General features: G+C 36.5%; 1 protein-coding gene across 20 annotated transcripts in view; it reads right to left on the bottom strand.

Moving 5' to 3' along the window:
• Window positions 1-26077, bottom strand: part of VPS13B (vacuolar protein sorting 13 homolog B) — a 777539-nt gene that overhangs the window by 418824 nt on the left and 332638 nt on the right. The gene's annotated exons all lie outside the window — the stretch shown is intronic.

The raw sequence follows: 26077 nt of genomic DNA, 5'->3' as shown, positions 1-26077 counted from the left end.
TGCCACAGTTCTTAGTTGCAATTTAGTGAAACCAACAATCATTTCTTAGGCATGCACCAACCAACTTGATATCACCTTATTCCTTCATTTCTGTGCCATGGAAAAAGCACAGTACCAGAAGTCAACTTGAATTAATACTCTAGCTGTGCCACTTGCCATATGATCTGGGGAAAGCAATTCAATCCAAGTAACAGAAGTTTATAATACTTCTATCTAAAGTCAAGAATACTATTCACTTCAAATGTTTTAATGTACACAAAAACAGTTCATGAAAGTACTTCAAATACAAGGAATAGTGATCATAAAAATTAACTGATTATAATGTATAGAAACAAACTTGAAGGTTACTAGATCTGAAACACAGTTACCCTCCTCTTCTACCACAATCAACCTATTGCTTTTGTTCTACCTTAAATGCCATTTCCTCTGAGAAATGGTCACTGATTTCCCTAAATTAGACTTGGTCCTTCCTCTCTAATCTCACAGAATTTTGACATAATTCTGTATAATATATTTAATTCTTCATGGTATAATATTAAACATTTGAATATTTGTCTCTCCAAAAGTAACAGCAGACCATAGTGATATGGTACAGCAGTAAGTGGGAGTGGTTAATGGTGGACCTTGAAGATACATTCTGGGTTCTACCTCCTACTAATCTTACTCTTCCAATAAGAAATAACCTTTATGTACGTATTTATTAACATAACACCAATTAGACAGAGTTGACTGAAAAAGCCTAAAGCTAGAGACCCCAAGACACAGAATTAAATGACTATATTTTTTGTCTGTACATATCAATCAATGATTTATATCAGACCATTCCTTCACCTTCTTATGGTAGAACTGGAACCTGGTAACAATTACTCAATGACAGTATGTCAAAAACCTCTGTTCTTATTTTGAAGATTTGAGTAATAATGTCATTGGTTAAATGATAACTTCTACAGTATGCATGAACCAATGGTACCAAATACTGACATTTGATATCGAATGGCTTATGTTCTTGAAGTTCAAGATTCTCACAATAACAGGGTTACTTCATGATATGCAAGAACCAAAAAACATCTGTTCAGCTACAATAATAAAATTCAGTTCTCATAGTAAGTGCTTCTCAGAATTAAGTCCTTTCTATTTCAGGTTTTTAACATCTGCTGTGTAAAAGCTTATAGAGGTGCTATCGTAAAAACAGGTCCAGTTTAGTCCTTGGTCAATAGGGAGGATAACTTCTAATAGGAGAGTAACAAAAAAAAATTCCTATAGCAATTTTTCCTTTAAACATAAGACTTCTAACAATAAATTTATATGTTTATGCACTTTATTCAGTATAGTGCTGACACCAGGATAGTATTCATTTCACTGAAAGGACAATTCAGGTTTACTTTGTCTTTTTATTTCATGTAGCACCTTGAAATAATATAGTATTGATAAGTAAATATTAGTCGAATCAATCAATCACTATCTTTTAAAAAAGAAAAAAAGTCATATGTGTACCTTCTTAAAACCATTCCTTAACAGCACATTATTTGACATTTTTTTTAATGAGTTAATGATAGGTTACAATCTTGCGAAATTTCAGTTGTACATTAATGTTTGTCATTCGTGTTGTAGGTGCACCACTTCACCCTTTGTGCCCACCCCCCACCCCACCTTTCCCCTGGCATCCACTAAACTGTTCTTAGTCCATAATTTTAAATTCCTCATGTGAGCGGAGTCATACACAGATCATCCTTCTCTAGCTGGCTTATTTCACTTAACATAATTCACTCAAGGTCCATCCACGTTATTGCAAATGGAATGATTTTGTTCTGTTTTGCAGCTGAGTAGTATTCCATTGTATATATGTACCACATCTTCTTTATCCATTCGTCTGTTGATGGCCACTTAGGTTGCTTCCACGTCTTGGTTATTGTAAATAATGCTGCAATGAACATTGGGGTGCATAGGATATTTGGGATTGCTGACTTCAAGCTCTCTGGATAAATACTCAGTAGTGGGATGGCTGGATCGTATGGTAGTTCTATTTTTAGTTTTTTGAGGAATCTCCATACTGTTTTCCATAGTGGCTGCACCAGTTTGCATGCCCACCAGCAGTGTATGAGGGTTCCTTTTTCTCCGCAACCTCTCCAACATTTGTTACTATTAGTTTTAGATATTTTTGTCATTCTAACGAGTGTAAGGTGATATCTCAGTGTAGTTTTGATTTGCATTTCCCTGATGATCAGCGATGATGAGCATCTTTTCATGTGCCTATTGGCCATCTGGATATCTTCTTTGGAGAAATGTCTGTTCATGTCTCCAGCCCATTTTTTGATTGGGTTGTTTGATGTTTTGTGGTTGAGTTGTGAGAGTTTTTTATATATTATGGATATTAAGCCTTTGTCAGATATATGACTTGCAAATATTTTTTCCCAGTTAGTGGGTTGTTTTTTTGTTTCAATCCTGTTTTCATTTGCCTTGAAGAAGCTCTTTAGTCTGATGAAGTCCAATTTGTTTATTCTTTCTATTGTTTCCCTTCTCTGAGAAGGCATGTCTGAAAAGATCCTTTTAAGACTGATGTCAAAGAGTGTACTGCCTTCGTTTTCTTCCAGAAGCCTTATAGTTTCAGGTCTCACCTTTAGGTCTTTGATCCATTTTGAGTTTATTTTGGTGAATGGTGAAAAAGAATGGTCAATTTTCATTCTTTTACATGTGGCTTTCCAGTTTTCCCAGCACCATTTGCTGAAAAGACTTTCTTTTCTCCATTGTATGCCCTCAGCTCCTTTGTCAAAGATAAGCTGTCCATAGATGTGTGGTTTTATTTCTGGGCTTTCAATTCTGTTCCATTGATCTGTGCACCTGTTTTTGTACCAGTACCATGCTGTTTTGATGACTGTAGCTTTGTAGTATGTTTTGAAGTCAGGGATTGTGATGCCTCCCGTTTTGTTCTTTTTTCTCAGGACTGCTTTAGCAATTCGGGGTCTTTTGTTGCCCCATATGAATTTTAGGATTCTTTGTTCTAATTCTGTAAAGAATGTCATTGGGATTCTGATTGGGATGGCGTTGAATCTGTAGATTGCTTTACGTAGAATGGACATTTTAACTATGTTTATTCTTCCAATCCATGTACATGGAATGTCTTTCTATCTCCTTATGTCGTCATCCCATTCTCTCAGAAAGGCCTTGTAATTTTCATTATATAGGTCCTTCACTTCCCTAGTTAAATTTACCCCAAGGTATTTTATTCTTTTTTTGCGATTGTGAATTGTATTGTATTCTTGAGTTCTTTTTCTGTTGGTTCATTACTGGAGTATAGAAATGCTACTGATTTATGCAAATTGATTTTGTACCCTGCAACTTTGCTGTAGCTGTTGATTACTTCTAACAGTTTTCCAGTGGATTCTTTGGGGTTTTCTATATGTAAGATCATGTCGTCTGCAAACAGCGAGAGTTTCACTTCTTCCCTCCCTATTTGGATTCCTTTCATTCCTTTTTCTTGCCTGATTGCTCTGGCCAGGACCTCCAGTACTGTGTTAAATAAGAGTGGTGATAGAGGGCATCCTTGTCTCGTTCCTGTTTTCAGGGGGATGGTGTTCAGTTTTTGCCCATTGAGTATGATGTTGGCTATGGGTTTGTCGTATATGGCCTTTATTATGTTGAGGTAGTTTCCCTCTACGCCCATTTTGTTCATAGTTTTCATCATAAATGGCTGTTGGATCTTGTCAAATGCCTTCTCTGCATCTATTGAGATGATCATGTGGTTTTTATTCCTCAGTTTGTTGATGTGCTGTACCACATTGATTGATTTGCGGATGTTGAACCATCCCTGTGTCCTTGGTATGAATCCCACCTGATCATGATGTATGAATCTTTTGATGTATTGCTGAATTCTGGTTGCCAAAATTTTGTTTAGAATTTTTGCATCTATATTCATCAGTGATACTGGCCTGTAGTTCTCTTTTTTCGTGGTGTCCTTGTCCGGTTTTGGTATCAGCGTGATGTTGGCCTCATAGAATGTGTTAGGAAGTGTTCCATCTTCCCTAATTTTTTGGAATAGCTTGAAAAGGATAGGTATTAAATCCTCTCTGAAAGTTTGGTAGAATTCCCCAGGAAAGCCATCTGGTCCTGAGGTTTTATTCTTTGGGATGTTTTTGATTGCTGTTTCAATCTCTTTCCTTGTGATTGGTCTGTTCAAATTGTCTGCCTCTTCTTGAGTGAGCTTTGGGAGATTGTAGGAGTCCAAGAATTTATCCATTTCCTCTAGGTTATCCATTCTGTTGGCATATAGTTTTTCGTAGTATTCTCTTATAATCTGTTGTATTTCCGCAGAGTCTGTTGTTATTTCTCCTCGCTCATTTCTGATTTTGTTTATTTGAGCTTTCTCCCTTTTTTTCTTTGTAAGTCTGGCCAGTGGTTTGTCAATTTTATTTATCTTCTCAAAAAACCAGCTCTTTGTCTCATTGATCCTTTCTACTGCCTTTTTCGTTTCAATAGTATTTATTTCTGCTCTGATTTTTATTAATTCTCTCCTTCTGCTGACTTGGGCTTTATCTGTTCTTTTTTCTCTAGTTCAGTTACGTGTACTTTAAGATTGCTTATTTGGGATTTTTCTTGTTTGTTAAGATGTGCCTGTATTACGATGAATTTTCCTCTTAATACAGCTTTTGCTGTATCCCATATGAGTTGGTATGGCATGCCATCATTTTCATTTGTTTCCAGGTATTTTTTTATTTCTTCTTTAATTTCTTCAATGATCCGTAGCTTGTTCAGTAGTGTGTTGTCTTTGTGCCTTTCTCAGCTTTTTTCTTGTAATTAATTTCTAGCCTTATAGCACTATGATCGGAGAAGATGCTGGTTATTATTCCAATTTTTTAAATTTGTAGAGGCATGCCTTGTTTCCCAACATATGGTCTATCCTTGAGAATGTTCCATGTGCACTTAAGAAGAATGTGTATTCAGCTGTTTTAGGGTGAAGTGATCTATATATGTCTATTAAGTCCAATTGTTTTAGTGTTTCATTTAACTCCACTATTTCCTTGTTGATTTTCTGTCTGGATGATCTGTCCATTGATGTGAGTGGGGTGTTGAGGTCCCCTACTATTATTGTGTTGTTTTTAACATCTTCCTTTAGGTCTGTTAATAATTGCTTTATGAATCTTGGTGCTCCTGTGTTGGGTGCATAGATGTTTATAAGCGTTATTTCTTCTTGATGAAGTGTCCCTTTGATCATTATATATTGTCCCTCTGTGTCTCTCTTTACCTGTCTTATTTTGAAATCCACTTGGTCTGATATAAGAATTGAAACACTTGCCTTTTTTTCCTTGCTATTAGCTTGAAGTATTGTCCTCCACCCCTTCACCCTGAGCCTGTGGTTTGTCCTTGGGGCTGAGGTGTGTTTCTTGGAGGCAACAAATTGTTGGATATTGTTCTTTAATCCATTTTGCCACTCTGTGTCTTTTTATTGGAGAGTTCAATCCGTTCACATTGAGAGTGATTATTTATGCATGTGGACTTAATGCTGTCAATCTGTCGCTCATTATCTTGTTTTCCTGTGTTTCTTTTCCTGTGTGCTTTAGACTACCCATTTAATACTGCAATTTCTTATGCTGGGTTTCTTAGATTTTTCCTTATTTATGATTTGTGACTCTGTTCTGTACTTTATTTTAGTGTCTACCTTGAAGTTTCTATTTAGAATCTTGTGTATAATATAGTCTATTCTCTGGTGGTCTCTTACTTACTTGACCAATACTGATTTAGACCCTTTGCTCTTCCCCTCCTAAATAATTATTTTCATTTCATATTCCAACTCGTCTTATTAATTGGTAGTTAGAGTGATAAGATCATCCTTGCTTTTGTAGTTTCCTTACCTTTACCCTAATGCTATAGTTGAATATTTGCTATCCTGTTCTGGTTCTACCCATCGGTCTCCCTAGTCTGTGGATTGTGACCCCTTTCTCCCTTTTTTCTTTTTTCAGGTATGAGAGACTTCTTGAGGATTTCTTGTAGTAGAGGGCTTTTAGTTACAAATTCCCTTAACTTTTGTTTGTCTGGAAAAGATTTAATTTCTCCCTCATATCTGAAGGAAATTCTTGCTGGATAGAGTATTCTTGGCTGAAGCTTTTTATCTTTTAAAGCTTTGAATATGTCACTCCATTCTCTCCTAGCTTGTAAGGTTTCTGTAGAGAAATCCGCTGACAGTCTGATAGGGGCTCCTTTAAAGGTTATTCTCTTCTTTTTTCGTACTTCCCTGAGTATTCTTTCCTTATCTTTCCTTCTTGCCAATTTTACTACTATGTGCCTTACAGTAGGTCTTTTTACATTGGCAAATCTAGGAGATCTGAAATCTTCCTTTACGCACATTTCTGTGTCTGTCCCTAGATTTGGGAAGTTCTCTTCAATAATATCGTTAAGCACACTTTCTGCTCCATTTTCCTTTTCCATATTCTTGGGAATTCCTATGATCCTTATGTTCTTACTCCTCATTGAATCCACTATCTCTTGGAGATTTTCCTCGTTTTTTTAATTCTTAGTTCTCTTTCTTCCTCTGTCTGGAGCCACTCAGCCTGTCTTTCTTCAATTATGTTAATTTGCTCTTCTATGGTGTCTACATGGGCATTCAGGGAATCCGTATTCTTTTTTATCTGGTCCATTGTGTTTTTCATCTCAAGTAATTCTGTTTGATTCTTCTTTATGATTTCAATCTCTTTTGTGAAGTAACTCCAGAACGTGGCTTGTTTCTCTATCTTTCTCTCTACCTCATTGAGTATTTTTATTATAGTTGCTCTGAACTCATAATCACTGTTTACCTAATTCCAAGTCCTCAGGACTTAATTCTAGGTTTTTATTGTTCTCCTTCTGGTCTGGGGCTTTTATAAATTGCTGGATGGTAGAGGAGCAGTTTTTTCGCATGGTGGTAGAATTCGGTTGCAGTTACAGACTGTAGCCACCAGATGGTGGTCGAGAGCCACATGTTATGAGCTCTCTGCCTTCAGGCAAGATGGCTGCGCCCAGTGGCTTTGCCGGGAGGGAGGGCCTGCTATTCTCCAGCGCTGATCTGGATTCAGATCAGTTCTGTTCTCTGGTCTCCCGAGGCCCTGGGTTTATGGGGTCCCCACGGCCGGAAGCTTTCCCCGCATAAGCGGGTTTCCACTGAACCAGCAGCAGGAGTCCTGGATGATCCCCGGTCGCGTGGCCACTTCCTCGCTCCTTCCCAACCCATGCAGCAGCAATCGCAGACTCTAGGGGAGGGAACGATGTTCTCTCCTACCGTTCCAGCGCCTCTGAGGCCGGAAGTAAGGTTTATGATCTCTGCCTTCTTGGTATTGTAGGTCTCTAACGTGTCGGCATTAGATTTATTCTCTGAAATTCAGTTTTTCCAATCCTTTGTTGTATTTTGGAAGGGAGAGAATCCCGGGTCAGCTCACCCCGCCATTTTGCTCCACCCCTTCTATTTGACATTTTTTTTAAAAAATGTACCTTGTGTAAAGTACACATTTATGGCTTATGTTTTTGAAATTGTCAGTAATCACCAAGAAGAAAAGTGTGCCAATCTTTATTTCTCTTTTATATTCATGGGAAATCAAGCTGTTCAGCCATGTATTCATAGCCAAGACAACATAATGCCAGAGGCCAGGTGCCTTAACCAAAGTTGAATTACCTAAAAGGAAACTTAAACAATAAAAATAAAAAACCTGAGAATAGGCCTTGCAAATTCAAGTTGTAGATCATCCTGGAGAACCAGCATGCTTTAAACAATCATAGGCAAAGAGAGAAGACGACTATCAAAAAGAGCTCATAAGAGAAATTGAGGCTTACTAAGAGATAAAGAGTTGTAAGCTTGGGAAAGAGAGAAATGATTTAGTGGGATCTGAAGCAGAGCTATAGAGTAGTTTCATCGCAAGTTTTCAGAAGCTATAAACTGAGTGGTGGACCCTAGGCTGTGTAGAAAGGCATACTTTCTCAGGTTTTGTGCAGGCATCTGAAGGAGAAAGAAGGGTAAAGCCCTTGAAGAGAAACCAGGCCTTGGCATGAGTGGTATGCACCATCATATTTCATGATCTTGTTTACAAAGATGTCATAAAAGACTAGGATAAAGTGTTACTTGTTCATGGGCTTAAGGTGTTCTCTTGCCAATGTATGGTATATTTTTTGAAACACTTTTATTACAGAATTAATAAATGTTAATAGGGAAAAATCAGAGAATTCTGCTCACCAAAAAAGGAAGGAAGGAAGGAAGGGAGGAAAGGAGGGAGAAAGGCAGGGAGAAAGGGAGGAAGAGAGGAAAGAAGCTAAGGAGGGAGGAAGGCAGAAAATATCTCAATTTCAACATGCAAAACAATCATTCAAAAACTACTTATGGAAAACCTACTATGTTTTAGAGTCCATATTAGGAAGTGGGAGTTCCATGGTGAACAAAATACACATGGTCTCAGTCCTCATGGAGCTTACAAATATATGTGCAAAACTTTAAGATTTAAAAAACAAAACAAAAAACTCTCTAGTGGTAGAATTTCAGACACCACTGGGATAAATACTTTTAATAAAGTTTCCTCAAAGCATGAACTAGGAAGCAGGAAAGCTAGGTACTGTTTTTTATTCTACCAATTCAGGATATGTGATCTTAGAATCATTTCAGCTATTCAGGTTTCCATTTTCTCATCCATGACTTCCAGAAGGTAAACATTAAAGGCTGCCTAAATCTCACTGGAAAACCATGGGCTGGGGCGGGGATTAGACTGTCTCTTAAGCAAGTATAAAGATGAAGAAGGAAGAAGAGAAAAAAAGAGAGAGAGGGATCACTGATCCATCTCATTGTAAGTAGTAAAGCAAAGATATGAATGTCTCCAGAATCTACCCTTCAGGTTATATATAGATTACCACATTGACCCACTGAGACCATTAACATTCTTCCACCCTGGCCTCAATTCCAAAATAAAACAACAACAAAAAGTTTGAACTTCCCTAACTTTCTTAGTGTGTGTACACCCACAACCAACACTATCCACCACCAGAAATCACAGCACAGGGCAGACTAAGAGCTAAAGCTCTTCCAGATAATGTCATAAGGTCTTGGACGAGCATCAAGAATTTTTAGGTTGAAAGAGGTAGTCTTTCTGCATATAGCTGCAACTCTTGCCCAGACTGGTAGTGTTTTCCACATATTTTACACCCAGGACTAAGGTTCAATAAAAAGATCAAATTATTCAAAGTTCAACTCTAAAATAATGAAGCTGATTTTCACGTAGTACTTTGAAACTAGTGTCGATATTTTGTTCACCATTCACAGGTACCTTCACACTGTTTCCCCTTCTGCAGGTAAGTCCTTACCAGAACTTCGGTCTTTATACTTATAAGAGTTCAGAGAGAAACTGAAGATGAGCTGACCAGGGGGATTATAGAAAAATGAATTTTAAAAGGTGGTTAATCAGATTGCTGCTAGAATTTGAACCTTCACATATATTTTGGAAAGTGAAAGGAGAAAAAAGGGAAGAGAGAAGGGGAAGGAAGGTGGAAAGGAATCTTCATCAAAAACTCAAAAATTTTATTCAATGTCCATTTACTAAATACCAGGGCACTGTAGTAAGGTCTGAAAAAAATGACACAATCCCTGTCCTCCAAGAGCTTACAATCTAGGAGGGAGACACAGACTTAATTAAATAATATGATTATCATAGAGTATGATGAATGCTACACTATAAAATATTCTCGGAACACAAGACTGACTTAATTCAATCAAGTATCAGCAGGAAAGCCTTCACAAAGGAAGTGACACAGAATTGGGTTGGGGTGGAATTCTTAAATCAAAGGAGGAAGGAATTGCAGGCAGAGAGAACAGAGGCACAAAGTGCATGTCAAATAGTTTGGTGTTAGCGAAGTATACTGTACATCAAATGAAACTAGTATACTAGAGGTAGTGCTGGAAAGGTAAGTTAAGGCCCAGTTGTGAAAGACCATAAATATCATGCTGAGAAACATAAAGTTTATCCTGAAGATACCAAGAAAATGGTGGAAAGTTTTAAGCAGGGAAGTGTAATAAAATTTTGACTTTATAAGTGAAAATTCTGATGTTAACAAAGAATATATCATTGGAAAAGGGAGAGAGTAAAAATATAAGACCAGGGGCTGGCCTGGTGGCTCAGAGGTTAAGTTCGCACGTTCTGCCCAGGTTCACCAGTTCAGATGCCAGCTGCGGACCTACACACCGCTTATCAGGCCATGTTGTGGCAGGCATCCCACATATACAGTGGAGTAATATGGACACGAACGTTAGCTCAGGGCCATTCTTCCTCAGCAAAAAGAGGAGGATTGGCGGCAGATGTTAGCTCATGGCTAATCTTCCTCAAAAAATAAATAAATAAATAAATACATAAATAGATAAATAAATAAATAAAATACGACCAATTAGGAGCTGTTTTGCTAACACCCCAAACTCTTCTCATTTTATTTGATTGCTGGTACAGAAGTTGTCAGTTGATCTATTATGACCACAGTACATAGTCTGAATATTAACATAAATAAATTCATGAAATGTATTTATTTGATCTGCATTTGATCCTTTTTCCTTTAAGTGGAGAGCAGGAAAAATAAGTTCTGATCCTTGACTAATCTGTGGGGGTCCTGCAGTGCAAAGAAAAAAACTCCAGGCCTAAAAATGTCATTATTCTTTTGTCTGGTGACTTAGGTTGGCATATATAATTGCAATCATTTTAAGTACCCACAAGTACTAACTTTAATTATTTATTGAATAGATCACTTAAGTTTCATTTCTTCAAATTTGTTTCAAATACTCAGAGAGAAAGAGATCAATTCAGGTTCCCACTTCTAAAGATACTTCCAGCATTCCACTCTCACTGCCTGAGAGAAGGGATGATGCCAGAGAACCCAGTAAACAAGGGTCAGCTTCTTTTCTCAATATCCTCCCCCTGAAAAACAGACACAACTCTAGGCAACCCTGAATTGACTTTCATTACTCTACTTCTTTAATCCAGCAGAATTGAGGATCAAAAATAAATTCTGTATCTCTGCTACAGAAAAATAAAGGTACATTTTGCACACCTGATTATAGACTGAGAATTGTACCTGATACACATACATATATTATAAAATTGGAATAATACTATACAACCTGAGTGATCCTGGAAAGACCATGTCCCTCCTGCCCCCAACACTTAGAGCTTTGCTACCTAAATCTGCCTGACAAACTCCAGGGTTAATACCTTCACACCCTTTATCTCCATTTACACCAGCCACCAGGAAAAGCAAAAATTTCTAAGAACACTCCTTATCATCCAGACTCTTATCACCAAAAAGATCTGTACAATCCCTATGTAACTCCATGTCTTATTCCACAATAACACTGAAATCTCTTCCCATTCTGCCCTCTAGAATACATGATACATCATTAGCAAAATCTCCTGTATCTTCCTAAAACTTTTCCCTGAATTTACTCTTCATCTTCTTGTTCTAAGCAATCTGAGGACACTGCTTTCTGCGGAGTCCACTTAAGTAGCTGATGTTTTCTCTCCCATAACCCTGCACAGAATTGCACCTGGAAGCGGGGTATATGGCTTCCCTGATCCTCGTTGCCATCTCCAGTCTATTTTTCTACCTCCTCCCTAAAAAAAGAGCTTCATTTTGAATTTCATGTCATCCAAGAAACACACCCATCATCCCATCTTATTGCAAAAATCTATCTGATCCTGAGGTCAGCACTTTCACACTTTCATTCTTTGAAAATTTTTAGTTCCTGGATCACTGTCACTCTGTAAGTCCGACAATAATGCCCATGAAACAGTTCTCCTGCTCCCCTATATTACCCAGTCTGTGGCTAGGCAAGACAGTGTGAATGATTCTCAACAATAAAATGTGACCTAAACTGAGGTGGTGCTTCTAAGTTTTGGGGACAAGTAAGAGCAGGTGTGCTTTTCTCATTTATCTTTCTCTTTGTTTATCTACTGGCTGGAATGCAGAACATCCAGATCAGTAGTATGACTAAATGGAAAGTGCCTGAGTTACTGACTGGAGGAGAGGTACCGAAATGTGAATACAACAATGGATTTTCCTTGAACAAGAAATGAATTCTATTGTGTAAACTCTCTTCTTAGATGATCTCACTCAATGTCATGGCTTTAAGTAAACTCTACATGGTGACAATTCCCAGGGAAGAGTCTGAATCTATCCTCTAAACTTCAGACTATTTGTCCAACTATCCACTCAACATCTCCATTTAATAGGAATCTGAAACTTAACATGGCCAAAGCAAAACTGAAGTCTCCATCTGCCCCTACACCTTGTCTTTTATATTCCTTCCTGTCTCAGTATATAGCAAATCTACCTTTCCAATTGCTCAGGTGAAAAAACCCAATCCTTCTCTCTCTCACAGCACCCATCCAGACAATTGGCATAATTTGATTGGCTCTATCTCAAAATACATCCTGAATTTGACCATGATTCCTCTAGTGATACTATCCTAGTCCAGGTCACCAATATTACAGGCATACATTATGGCAACAGCCACGTGGCAACTGGTCTAGCTGTTTCTATACTTTCCTCCCTAGAGTCCATTTTCAACACAGCACCCAGAGTGATAAATACTGTTAAAATAGCCCAAAAAAGCCATATCTCTCCTCCTACCAAAACTTTTCTATGGCATCCCATCTGACTCACTTTTATTGGTCAAAGTCCTTACAATGGCCTAGAAGCCCCTACAGGATCTGGTTTCCCCATTGTCTTTTGGACTTCCCCTTCCATCCCTTTTCCCAGTGCTCTTTCTGCTCCATCCAGGTTGTCCTCCTTGCTGTTCCCTGAAGGCAAGAATACTGGCAAAAAAACTAGGCTGAGGAACACAGTAGAAGAGTAATCACATCCCTCTACCTTTCTTTCAATCCTCCATTTCCTCGAGTCTATAGGAGACACACAAGGATTTAGGTAATTGCAGCAAAGTAGGAATAAAGGCAGACAGATGCCAATTTGTGAATTTTACTATATTGCTATTCTTCCATTCAGTTGGTGTGGCTTGGAAAACCTTAATTTTCGATGAGTAAAGGAAAATGCTGGCCTCTTCCAAGCCTTACAAGCTATGGAGAAGCTGCTTAGTTCAATTCAGTAAGCATTACTGAGTGCCTACTTATGCTAGGACCTAGGGAAACAAAGAGGTATAAGACTGGGGTCACGTCTTCGAGGAGCTTACATTCAAAAGCGGGAACTGCATGAGTAACAGATTTACTAAATGGATAGGTCGCAAAGACCTGTTTTAGAAAATTTTATCATAATGTGGAGTGTAATAATTGTAGAAGCATTGTCTTATAGTGACTTTCACTCTTTTCTAAACAACATATGTATAGCTATGGAAAAGAAGCTATTACTCATTCAAATCCTAATAATGATTTTTGGTATCACTGGAAAGAAATATAAACATACCTCTTGCAAAAGGTAAGGGGAAAAAAGGGTCGATTTTCAGGTTCAAAAATAATCTAAATCTGTACTTTTTTCTCCCCATTCCATGGCCACCAATCTGTTGAAAATCTGCATCACTATAGAGTAACTCACTTTTCTGCAAAGGGTCTTCCTCTTTCAGATCCATCCTACAGACTACTCTCAACCATAGGATACTATTTAAGAATGAAGAGCATCTAAGATAGAAAACCTAAGTTCCCTATCTGGTTTTCAAAGCCCTGTATACTCTGGTCTTGCCTCTCTGAATCTGTTCAGCTTTGTTTTCTACTACTTCTACTAAAGAAACTCCACTCCAATTCAATGTCTTCCCTCTACTGTTCCCATCCAAGTAAACTGCTCCCTCTTGACTACTGCCAATCCTATTTAAGATCTACCTCAAGTTGTACCTCTTCAATGAAAACTTTTCCAATTCCTAAAGTCTATAGTAATTGCTCCTTTCCCTAAATTTTCCTCAGTTCTATAATGCCTACCACACTGCACACTACTTTTTTTCTCCTCAGTTAGAACTAAAGCCCATCAGAACAGAGCTATGTCATGTCATATACTATTTTCAATTTCTCAAAGCACTTAGTACAGAGTTAAGAACACTGCAAGAACTCAAGGTTATATTTACTGCTTATCTGACTAAAGATAAAATTCTACCTCAATATCCTGGGTTGTACTTGGACTATTATCATAATTCAATATTTTAAAACACACCTAAATGTCTAACATAGCAGGAATACCCTGAAAGATTATGTGTACCAATTTAAAATGTACCACAAGCTGCTAACTTCTCCTAAACATTTGATCAATATCCCTGGGAAATCTGGACAGATACGAAAAGTTAGAGATCAAATTAAATCAATTAGAGGACAAGAGGCAAAAAAGGTGAAGAAATGTGATTGTTAAACCTCTAAATAAAAATAACAGGAGAGAAAAAGGTTTTATTCATTTGTGCAAAACTTATTTATTACATATTTGCTCAAGACCAACAACAGTTGTTAGATCCTGGGAATACAAAAGTGAGCAGTCAGATATAGTCCTTGACAAACATTCTAGACAAAGAGGCAGAAAAAAAGAATGGAAAACAATGATAAAAAGACAGGTGCTAAGGCAGAGAATCCTGGGGGGCGGTACAGGCCTATTTTAGAAAGACTGAATAGGGAAGGTTTCTTTACCAAAAGAGGAACATCTAAACTAAGACTTGGACTATAAAAAGTACATAGCTATGAAAAGAGCAATAGAACAAGTAGAAACAGCATATGCAAGACTCTAGGCAACAAAAAGCATGGAGTGTGTGAAGAAATGAAAGAGGATAAGTGTAAGGAAAAATGATATAAATAGAATGAAAGAAACTGACAGACCAGCTAGATCGAGTCAAACTTTGTAGGCCTCGGTAAGAAGTTTGGATTTTATCTTGGGTCCAAAAAGAAGTCACTAAAGCATTTTAAACAGGGAATAAAATGATCCAATTTAGAGTTTTAATAAGATGACTCTTGCTGTCATCTGGACAATGTATTAGGATAACTGATATCAGAGATGAGATAATTTGGAAATAACATCAGTGAGACTAGTTAGGATACCCTTACATTACTCTCTACTAGAAAATTATGTGATTCTGTCTAGGGATGCAGCATACAAACAGACTGAAAGAAAAAGATTCAAGATATAACTTGAAGGCAGAATGGACAGGAAAAGGAGACTAAGAATGAATCTTAGGTTTCAGTCTTGAGCAAACAGTCAACAGTGGTGGGGAGAGAGGTACACAGGTGTGCTGATTTGATACATGTTAGGCTTGAGCAGCCTGTAAGATACCTAAACAGAGATGTCTACGCAATTGGATATGAGATACCTCTAAAAGAAAAAATAAATGACTGGTATAACAAAGCATGTCATAAATCTATCTTATTATATAGCCATGAATGGAAATATTGGGTTTTAAGATAGCTTTAAAATGATTAAGATCAAACAGAGAAAAGAAAGATAAAATTATCCGGCAGGGTTAGGAGCTAACAGATAAAATAAGCTTCACCTCGCTTAAAGCCTATAGCTTTCCTTTTAAAATGCAAACATGGGGCCAGCCTGGTGGCGCAGCAGTTAAGTTTGTATGTTCCGCTTTGGCGGCCCAGGGTTCTCTGGTTCAGATCCTGGGCGCGGACGTGGCACTGCTTGGTAAGCCATGCTGTGGTAGGCGTCCCACATATAAAGTAGAGGAAGATGGGCACGGATGTTAGCTCAGGGCCAGTCTTCCTCAGCAAAAAGAGGAGGATTGCCAGTAGTTAGCTCAGGACTAATCTTCCTCAAAAAAAAAAAAAAAAAGCAAACACATAAAAAATGTGCACTTTACTTTCTATCTGAATTGTATTTTATCATTTTATAAAACTTTCACATATTTTATTTGTCTTATTATAAGACTTATAAGTCTTTTAATAATAAGACAAATCTGTGAGATATTATTGGATATACTTATTAACATTTTATAAATGAAGAAACTGTGGCTGTCTGAGGTTAGCCTGACATGAAAATGCAGATAGGGTCAAAACCTAGGTTTTTCGGTCCCTAGTTTACTGGTTTTTCTATCAGACTTTCCTAATTCTTGATCCATATTTTACACTGATCATTATTTTTGGCAACTTTATTTGGCAATATAAATTTAAATAACTTGAAGAAAAGAGACTTTTACATAGTAATACTATTTTTAAATTTCTGGAGTTTAGATAATATATAAAACTTTAAGTAACCTACAATAACGTCTGAGACTTTTCATCAAAATACAAACTACATTTGATACTATCATCCTGAAGCGCCTTGGGAAATAATGGCTTTTGGATTCTGCAAGTCAGCGTGACATGGCATGCAAAATTGTATCTCATGCTGAGCCAACCAGGAAAATATATGTCATCACTATGTGACATTCAGAATTTCATCTGGAAACTATAATCTTATTCTGACTGCTAAAGGGGGTGGGGGATGTGGGGAACGCTGCATATAAAACAATTTGGTTGAATTTTTGCTGAATTATTGCCAGTTCGTATAAAAACTAGAATAACTTACTTATTTCCAAAGAAAAATTCTATATTCCAAAGCCTTTCAATGTACTTATTAATATCACAATGTTTTTCTCAAAGAACTCTAAAATTAACTGACATATTTTAAACCATGTTATGATAACTCAAATTAATGAACCTCTAGAAAAAATTCTTATAATAAAACAAAGTTACAAAATTAATAAGTGTAAAGCAGAAGTGTTTTGCTCAAAATTGTATGCAACAAAAACACCTCCTAATTCCTTTCCCCCAACTGAACAAACTCTAGGTCAAGAAACAAACAGACAAAAATCTGTTGTAAAATCTGCAATCTGTCTTATGCACCCCATGTCTTTCTCTTCTAGATTCTTTTTCCCTCTGCCTTCTAGTTCATGTGTGTAATACTTTCATAATCCATTTACCTTACTCCTATCAAAATATAAATGTGTAAATGTAATTTAGTCTAAGTGTTATATAATCAACATGTTGTGTTTTAAACCTGCTGTGACTAATTGTAAAATGAAAACTTATTAGACATAATCAGGAATAGCTGACTGACTCTCAAAAACTATCCCCAGGAGCCATGCTTCTGCTATCCCTACATTTTCTGGTATCACATCTCACGCCCCTGAACACAGAGGTGGATACATAATCCAACCCAGGCTGTCATTGGGCTAATCATAGTAACTAACCTCCCTGGTCACAGTGATTGTCTGCGATATACACACGATCCAAGACAGGCCAAACAAAATCCTTCTCAGATATGTTTTCAACAGATAATGCACCAGATCTCTTTCTCTTTGATCACAGAGAGTTAAAAATGTGAGTCTAGAGGTACCACAGCCATGTACACTGCTAAGTCAAGAAACCTGTGTTCAGTAAGAGAAAGTTGAAAAGACAACACAAAAAGACAAGAGTCTTGATGATGTGGAGTCTTTGGTTCTAAGTCATTCCAAAGAAAAGATCTATCTTTGCCTTTTTTTACCATTTTGACTATGGGAATCAATAAATATTCCTTTTTTTTAAACTTAAAATCATTTGAATACAGTTTCTATTTCTTCTGATCAGAGAGGCCTTTCTAATTCAGAAATGTAATCTTCCCTAGTAAAGGAATCACATATCAACTAGGGGGAAAATCAGGGAATATATTAGTAGCTGTACCTGCTCAGCCCTCACAATACCGTTACACAGCCTGTATAGGCTCCAAAACGCCCCCAAATGTTTTAAGCATATCATGGTGCTTCCCAATTTCCCAGGCTTACTTCCTCAAGAACTGTTCAACTTTAGTGCCTGCCTAGCTCACCTGGCTCTCATTCCTTCCATTACCATATTCGCTGGTCATTATCCCAAGGACTCTCTTGCCTGAGCCTGCATATTTGGAAATGCTATTAATATTTTATTCTTCTAATCTTTTCTCCACCTCAGATTTCTTAAGTTGCATTACCCAATATCTTCCTCAGTTTAACCTGGCTTTTTGGGACCCTCCTACCTGGGCCCTATATGAGGGTCTTTCTCTAGGTAACCCTAAGCTTCCAGATAACATCCCAGTACAGCAGTGACCTCCAGAAAAGTAGTGAACAAAACTACAAGACTATCCATCGAGCTGTTGGGACAAATATGAGATTTTTTACTTTTATTCAAAAATGAGAAAAGACACAGTTTGTTAATGTTTAGTAGAGTAGAATGACATTGAGGCCCTTCTCCATGTCAGAAGGCCACAGATAATACTATGGTAAGTATCCTGAAAGAAGAGCAGACAGTCAATAATAAGAAGGAACTGGAGGGGCCCTTCGCTCTTCCATTTGTTTCCAGTTAACTGCAGCATATTACAATTTACATAGACACAGTTAATCAGATTATCTTCTACTTTTAACTGAATTAATCCTCACAATTTGGATACACACTTTTAAAAGATTCCTGTAAAAAACACATACCCAAACATATGGATTAAAGATACTACTAATTTATTTAAAAGAAAAAGGCAACACCTTTCCATTAATTTGGAAGAATATCTTATTGATATAAGGAATATGGAAATTTACTAGCCTGATGTCAACAAGACCTTTGAAAAATGGATGGGATTGAAAAATTAAGTCCCCTGAGTGCATCAATTATGCCCTTTCCCCTCTTAGATCTACATATCTCAGTGAGGTGGCTTTTCAATTATGATAGCCACTAAAATCAACTATTGAAATAAACTTAAGTACTAAACCTTTAAGATATCATGACAAAGTATTAAACTGTATTTTAAAAATGAGGCGCAATAATTTATTCTCACTGAAACATTGATATGATTAAAATTGTCAGAATAAGATTTCACTGTTAATAAAATTAAAAGTATTTTGCATGCTTTATAATATATTAATATAGTGACACACATATTTAACGCATAAATCAATAAATGATAGACTACAGAAGCTTACTCAAAAATTTTTACTGATAAGAATACACTAAGAAAAAAGATTGAAGACTACTACTTTGAAGATTAACTATTTTCAAATAGTTTGTGTTCTCTGTACTTGTAATTCATTCTCTCTCACTATTAAGTAATACCTTTAAAAAAATGTGAGCCTGCCTCAGCTGTGCTCAAGGAAACCAAAAACAGTGGTTATGTTTTTTTTTCCTTTGTTTTGTTTTGTTTTGTTTTCATCCAGGCTTGGGCTAAGACATCTAATAAGGGGAAGGAGTGAGATAGTGGTACAGTAATAAAAGAAGAATAACTCCAACAGGATGTAGAATTTAAAAGTAATTTCTCAACATTAAAATAATTTACCTTGCAAAGCTACCTCCACTGAGAAAATTCAGTCAAGTCTATATACTAATTTCAAAGCAAAATGAGAGTAAAATTTGAACATGTTAAAAGAAACCATACATAAATAATTTTATGCTGGGGCTGGCCTAGTGGTTACGTTTGCATGCTCCACTTCAGTGGCCTGGGGTTCGTGGGTTTGGATCCTGGGTGTGGACCTACACATTGCTCATTAAGCAATGCTAAGGTGGCGTCTCACACAGAAGAACTAGAAGGACTTACAACTAGGATATACAAGTATGTACTAGGGCTTTGGGGAGGGGAAAAAAAACAAAAACAGGAAGGTTGGCAAGAGATGTTAGCTCAGAGCCAATCTTCCTCACCAAGAAAAAGAAAAAAACACAAAAGCATACCTTTAAAAATAAATAAATAAATAAATATTCTGCTTTGCAGTCCTAGAGAAATAAAAAACGAGCAAGGAGGTACAGGAATAAGAATTTTTTTTTAATTAAATATGAAATAATTACTGGTCTAATTCTAGGGAATTAAGGTTCCAAGAAGAAAAGATATTACATACATGCTATACAAATTGTAGTGTATTTAAAAATAAAAATCATCCCACAACTAGAAGGACCTGGAAATAAGATATACAACTGTGTACAGGGGGGGTTTGGGGAGATAAAGCAGAAAAAAAAATAAAAATCAATAAACCTAGTTTGCTTAACAAACTGAACACATCCTTGGAATTAATCAACAAACTAACTGTAAGACATTCTGCCAGACAAACTGGGAGACACTAAAAAAGTATAAATTACATTTCTTTATGACCTCATGATTTACTTGAGGGGTCTTCATATGAACACTAGCAATACAAGAAATTCAGGTATGTGGTAGAGCCAAGCGAGTACTGCAATTATCAGACATGCCAATAAAAGATTCTCATCCAATGATCTAGGGATGTTTCATGAAACAAACAAAAAAATCAGTGTTAAACTCTGGTCTATGGCTACAACCATGCAGCCTATGGCTAATACATCAAATGATCATCCGGCATCTGTTGAAATCCTTTAGAAAACTAAGTTTAGAAATGTTGTCTGACTATAAATTATGTTCATTGCCCAGAACAGTGTAGAAACAAATTATAAGATAATTTAAATATTAAGTATCATTTTAAGCTCTGTAGACTGCTAGTACTTTTTCCCATAAATTTTAGGTTTAGAAATAAAAATAATTTTCTTATAAAGTACAAAAAAGAAAAAGCAATTTATTAAATCTATATTTCCATTAAGTTCTCTGATTACTTTCTGAATATTTTCAAATTTTTAAATTTTAGACAGACTTCATTAGACATACTTCATTTTATTTTAAACCTTTTTCTATTCCAAAGGGGAAAATATTTTCTAAACCACATTTTATCCCTGAGAGAATAAAACCAATTGCATATTATGCATTAGTGTCTACTCTCATGCTTTAATATTTTCTACTGAAATTAAATATCTAATCACAAAGGAATGGAATTTTATGTTAAACTACATGATTAAAGTGAACAACTTCGAATATACATAAATCCACAAAAAATGTATTTCTTGTACATAATACTAATTCCACATTGTAATTAGGAACATACCTGCTCAACATCCAAATTTAATCAAATTAAGGATGCTTAAACATTTTTAGATGAGTAACTATATTGGTGTGAACTATTTTACTTACAACCCACAATTCTTAAAAATTAAGAAATACATCAGTGCCTTTAGGAGCAACTATTACTAGCAAAAATCGGAAATCTCCCTACTTAAAACCATCCCACAATTTATACTGCCTGTGGTAGAACGATTTTTTTAAAGACTTGGAATTTCAAACTTGGAGTAACATGTTAAACTGATTAAAAAATATAAAAACAACCCTGAAGGTAAAGTGTAATGTCATGTCTTGCTTTCTTAAAAGGAACATATTCCTTGTACATGAAAAACAAGGGGCTTGCTTTGAAAAAATTATACATTTCCTAATCTCTTACATTCTCTGAAACAGTGCAAGGCAAACAATACTCATCCTGCATAAACACTTGTTTACACAGAGAAAATTAACTCAACTGACCTATAACGGTACATACTTTTATCTTCTTACCTCTAACTCAAAGAAAGAGGCAATTCTCCTGTTAAATCTTAGACCTGTTTATAAGATCTTATATTCTGCTTCACCTGTGATCTCACTGTATAAATTATCTCCAATTTTATTGTATCTCCAAGTTTTCCTTCTCTCTTCTTTACCTCTCTACAGCTATTGACATACCCAAGTGTCTGTACAGTCAAATTTCTTGAAAGAGTGATGCACACAGGCTTGTCTCTATGTGCTCAACTCCCATTTATTCCCCAACAATTAAAGCTCCTCTAGCCAAGTGACCTTGCCAACTGAAGTTTTTCAGCCTCATTGTCCATGATGACTCTACAGCATATCATACAGTTACCCACCCTCATTTTGAAACTCTTTTCAATTGTGTCATACGTATAGTACACATGTTCCCTTGTTGCCTACTTTTCAGAATGACGCTTCTCAATCTCCTCCATTGCTTCCTTCTCCTTACTCTTTACAGAAAAAGTTACTCAGAATTAAATTTGGGGCTTTCTTCTCGTCTTGCTGTGTATGGTCTCCCTGAGACATCACGCACTCTGTGGTTCTGACTATGATCCATATGCTGAAGACTCCCAAACCTGTGTCTCCCATTGTGAAAAATCTAAGCCACACCAGAGACGTGAAAACACTTTGACCAGCTTGGTCTTCTGACATCCCCACTTAAAAGGAAAATTTTTATTTCCTAATTTACTTCCAAAACTCAGCTTGTGACATTCCATTTTAAGTTACTGTAGCAGAGATTGTTAAATAACCGCTAATATCCACTCTCTCCTTTTTTCTTAGAACCCACACGTTTTGACTAGACATATGGACTTAAAGATTAGAGACTACATTACTGAGACCCTATACAGTTAAATATGATAAAGTGACTAGCTGCTGGCGGAGGGTTTATAAGTAAAAGTGCGCAACTTCTGTACAGTTTTTAAAGAGCCAGGGAATTCCCTTTTCTTTACTCATTTCTGCTCACTGAAATGCAAATATGATAAACTGTTGAAGCACCCACTGTGGATCATGAGGCAAGCCTGGCAACAGAGGCCAGTAATAGCACAGTAAAAATGTACCTGATCTTAGAGGACCGTAACTCCTTGGGGTGCCTACCCTAAGCTTTCACATGAGAGACAAAAAGCAATTCCATCTTGTTTAAACCACTGTTATCAGGAGTTTTCTAATATTTTTAGCCAAATGTAACTCAATCTTAAATATTATAGCTACATTATTGAACTCTTCCTTAGCTTAAAAGTACTATATTTTGAAATGAGGTCAGAAAAAAATGCAATTAGAAATAGTCTACCTAATAACCTAAGTGCATTGTCAAAAGAAAGATTCTCTCAAAGGAAAAAAAAAGTCTGAAACCTTTCACTATCTGTAGTATAAACAAAGTCCTTTTTAAAATTTAAGGATTTCTCATATTTAATTCTCTTTGAGAACTAAATAAGAGAGAATTTCCATATGTCTGACCAAAAATTTAAACACCTGAAACATCATAATTTTTTTTATTTTGTTAGAAGCAGCAATGACTCTGGGATATATTTAAGGATATATAAGAAAAGAAAAAATATGTCAATAGTACTGGTTCACTTTTGAGTTTCATACAGAAACTTAACTGCATCATCAAAGTGACACCCAAACAAAGTGTCAGAACCTTTCGTGTTCATCGCAAAGGTTAGGGGTGGCCCAGTACAGCCATGTTGGTAGCTCTAATGCAAAATTCTTCGCTATCTTAGTCCTGTGGGACTCAACTGAAAATTTAGAACAATTCCTTGACCAAAAAAAAGACAGTGAAGTTGGCTGGTTATATATTAGATATTAGAGGGGAAATAACAGATAACTGAATTTGTATAGACTTGATTTTTAGAGCTGTTTATGCCACTAAGGAATGAAAGAAGGCAACTAATAATCACAGAATTACTACAATAATCTGGAATTTTCATTTAAAAATAATCTCATTAAGTATTTTTTAACCTTGGCTAAGTTGCTTGACCTCTTTTTGACTCAATCTCCTTAGTTATAAAGTGAAGGGATTTAATTAGATAGTTTATTCCTAGAAATACGTGTGCGTGTGTGTGTGTGTGTGCGTGTGTGTGCGTGTGCATGCACGCGCGTAATTCCATATAATTTTTCTACAGATATTCACATGGCTCACTCCCTCACCTGCTTCAAGTGTCTGGTCAAATATGAACTTGCAGTGAGACCTACCCTGACTACCCTAATTAATTATCATCCCACAGTTCACTAAAGCTCTGTACATTGTTTTCCCTTTATTCTCTTTGTGTTTCATTTTGGCAAGTTTCTTTTTTGTTTTTAAAGACTGGCACCTGAGCTAGTTGTATATTTTAGCTGTGGGTGCTTCTAGTTGTGACATGTGGGATGCTGCCTCAACATGGCCTGATGAGTGGTGCCATGTCCGCACCCAGTCTCCGAACTGGTGAAACCCTGGGACGCCAAAGCAGAGTGGGTGAACCACTTGGCCACAGGGCCGGACCCCTCATTTTGGCAAGTTTCTATCTCTTCATCTTCAAGTTTATTGATTTCTTCTTCTGCAGTGTCTACTCTACTGCTAATTCCACCCAGTGAGTTTCTCATTTCAGATATTATATTTTTCATCTCTAGAGTTGGGCTTCGATCTTTTTTATATCTTCCATTTCTCTCCAGAATGTATTCATCTTTCCTTAAATACCCGAACATAGTTTAAGCCTATTCTAATGTTCAAGTATTTAATATACCTGACAATTCTATGTTATTTCTCAGTATATTTCTATTGGCTAGTTTTTCTTCTGGTCAAGGTTTCCTGAATCCTTGTATACCTAATAGTTTTTGACTGAATGCTTGACTTAAGTTGTTACATGTCTACATCTTGTTGTATTTCTCGTAATAGTGTTAGGCTTCATTTTGCCAGCAGTTAACTTACTCACTGTTTTGGTTCCTTCAGAGGCTTTTTTTAACCTTGTTTACAGCAGGTCTGGGGTAGCCCTTACTCTACGGACAGTTTAGCTCCACTACTGAGGCATGCCCTTTCTGGGGTCTCTGCTGAATGTTCTGAATCCTCAATGGGAATTTTATAGTATGGACAGTAGGAATCTGAATCCCTTCCAGTCCCTGTTTTGCTGTGTAGTTTTTCTCTCTGGAACTTTGTCCCATAATTCCTAGTCATCTCTCTGCTTTCTTATACTTCAATCTTTCTGCCTCCCTGAACTTCAATTCAGTAAGACAGCTGAGCTTACCTTGACATATCCCACCCTGCTCTGTGGTCTGGAATGTGCCTTCAGCCAGAAAGCCAGGGCAATCCTAGGGCTCAACTCACTTGTTTCCGTTCTTTGAGGGATTACAGTCCTGCACTGCATATTGTCCAATGTCTTGAAACTTTTTTTTCTCTCATACATTTTGATCAGTTTGTTAGTTATTTGCATCAGGAATATAAATCTAGTCCCTGTTACTCCATCATGGTCAGAAGCTAAAGTTCCATACTTTTAATCTGGGGCATTATCTACTAAAATTTACATCATTAATCATCACGTTTTTTATTATCTTGGTAGTATTTGAGGAGTCAAATTAAAAAGCCTTCTATTATTTTAGCTGTGTACTTATAATGCTTTAGACTTTAAAAATAATATATAAACATGTAAGATAAAAATGGCTACTACTTTTTAAAGAGCTATCACTTACGGAGTATCCGGCTTTTTAAAGTTTTCATCTCCATTACAGACATTTTCATCGAGTTCCAAATTAATGTTCTTAACATTTCCAAAACATAGGGTAAACAGATGTTATAGCTTTTAGAGGTTTCCTTGTTTTGAAGGATATACAGATTCCCTAGATGATTATTTAGAATTTCACATGATAATATATTATCTTCATGTAAAACATGCTTTTATTCTGGCTTAGCCTGCCCTATGTGCCTGTATCACTGAAATAGTGTTGTTCTGCTGTCGACACATTCCCAGCCATCATGCACATGTTCTCCCTGCAACCACCTACTTAACACTGTTTAATTGAGACTGGAAGAGGAAGATGCCTGCTTCGTGTTGAATAATTAAAAAGAAAAATCAAGCCCAGTGCAGTATCACCAAGCCTTGGTTTTCATGTGTCAAAAATACTACATATGGGGCCGGCTGTGTGGCCAAGTGGTTAAGTTTGCGAGCTCCGCTGCGACGGCCCAGGGTTCAGATCCTGGGCACCGACATGGCACCGCTCTTCAGGCCACGTTGAGGCGCATCCCACATCCGACAACTAGAAGGACCTGCAACTAAGATATACAACTATGTACAGGGGGAGTTTGGGGAGATAAAGCAGAAAAAAAAAAATACTACATAACTTGTTGGGGATGAACTTCAGACTAACATTGGACCTTAAGTTAACAATATAAAAATAAAAAATTATTTTAATAAGAATTCAGGCATAAATTAACACTAATATTTCTCCACTGTAAGTTCAGTTAAAAAATTAAAATATGCATTTCACAATAATATGAATATACTTAATACTACTGAATTGTACACTTAAAAGGGTTATGATGGTAAAAGTGAAACAAAAACAACAAAAAACATGGGTAAAAGGCTGTGAATACCTTACCAAATTCCTTACAGTTTATCATGCAGTGTAAATAATAATTAAAACAGGGATAACTACATTTAGAAGTAAGTACAAATTCAGAGGACTCATAAAACATTTTTCAAATTAAAACCAAAACAGAAACTGTATAGTCTAATAAAAAATAAAACAAATTTTCAAAACAATTCTAAGTACAGAAAATGGT

Source organism: Equus caballus, chromosome 9, assembly GCF_041296265.1.
Source record: "Equus caballus isolate H_3958 breed thoroughbred chromosome 9, TB-T2T, whole genome shotgun sequence".
Classification (NCBI taxonomy): Eukaryota; Metazoa; Chordata; class Mammalia; order Perissodactyla; family Equidae; genus Equus; species Equus caballus.
The sequence above is the reverse complement of the archived record's forward strand: the minus strand, read 5'-3'. Positions and strand labels throughout refer to the sequence as shown.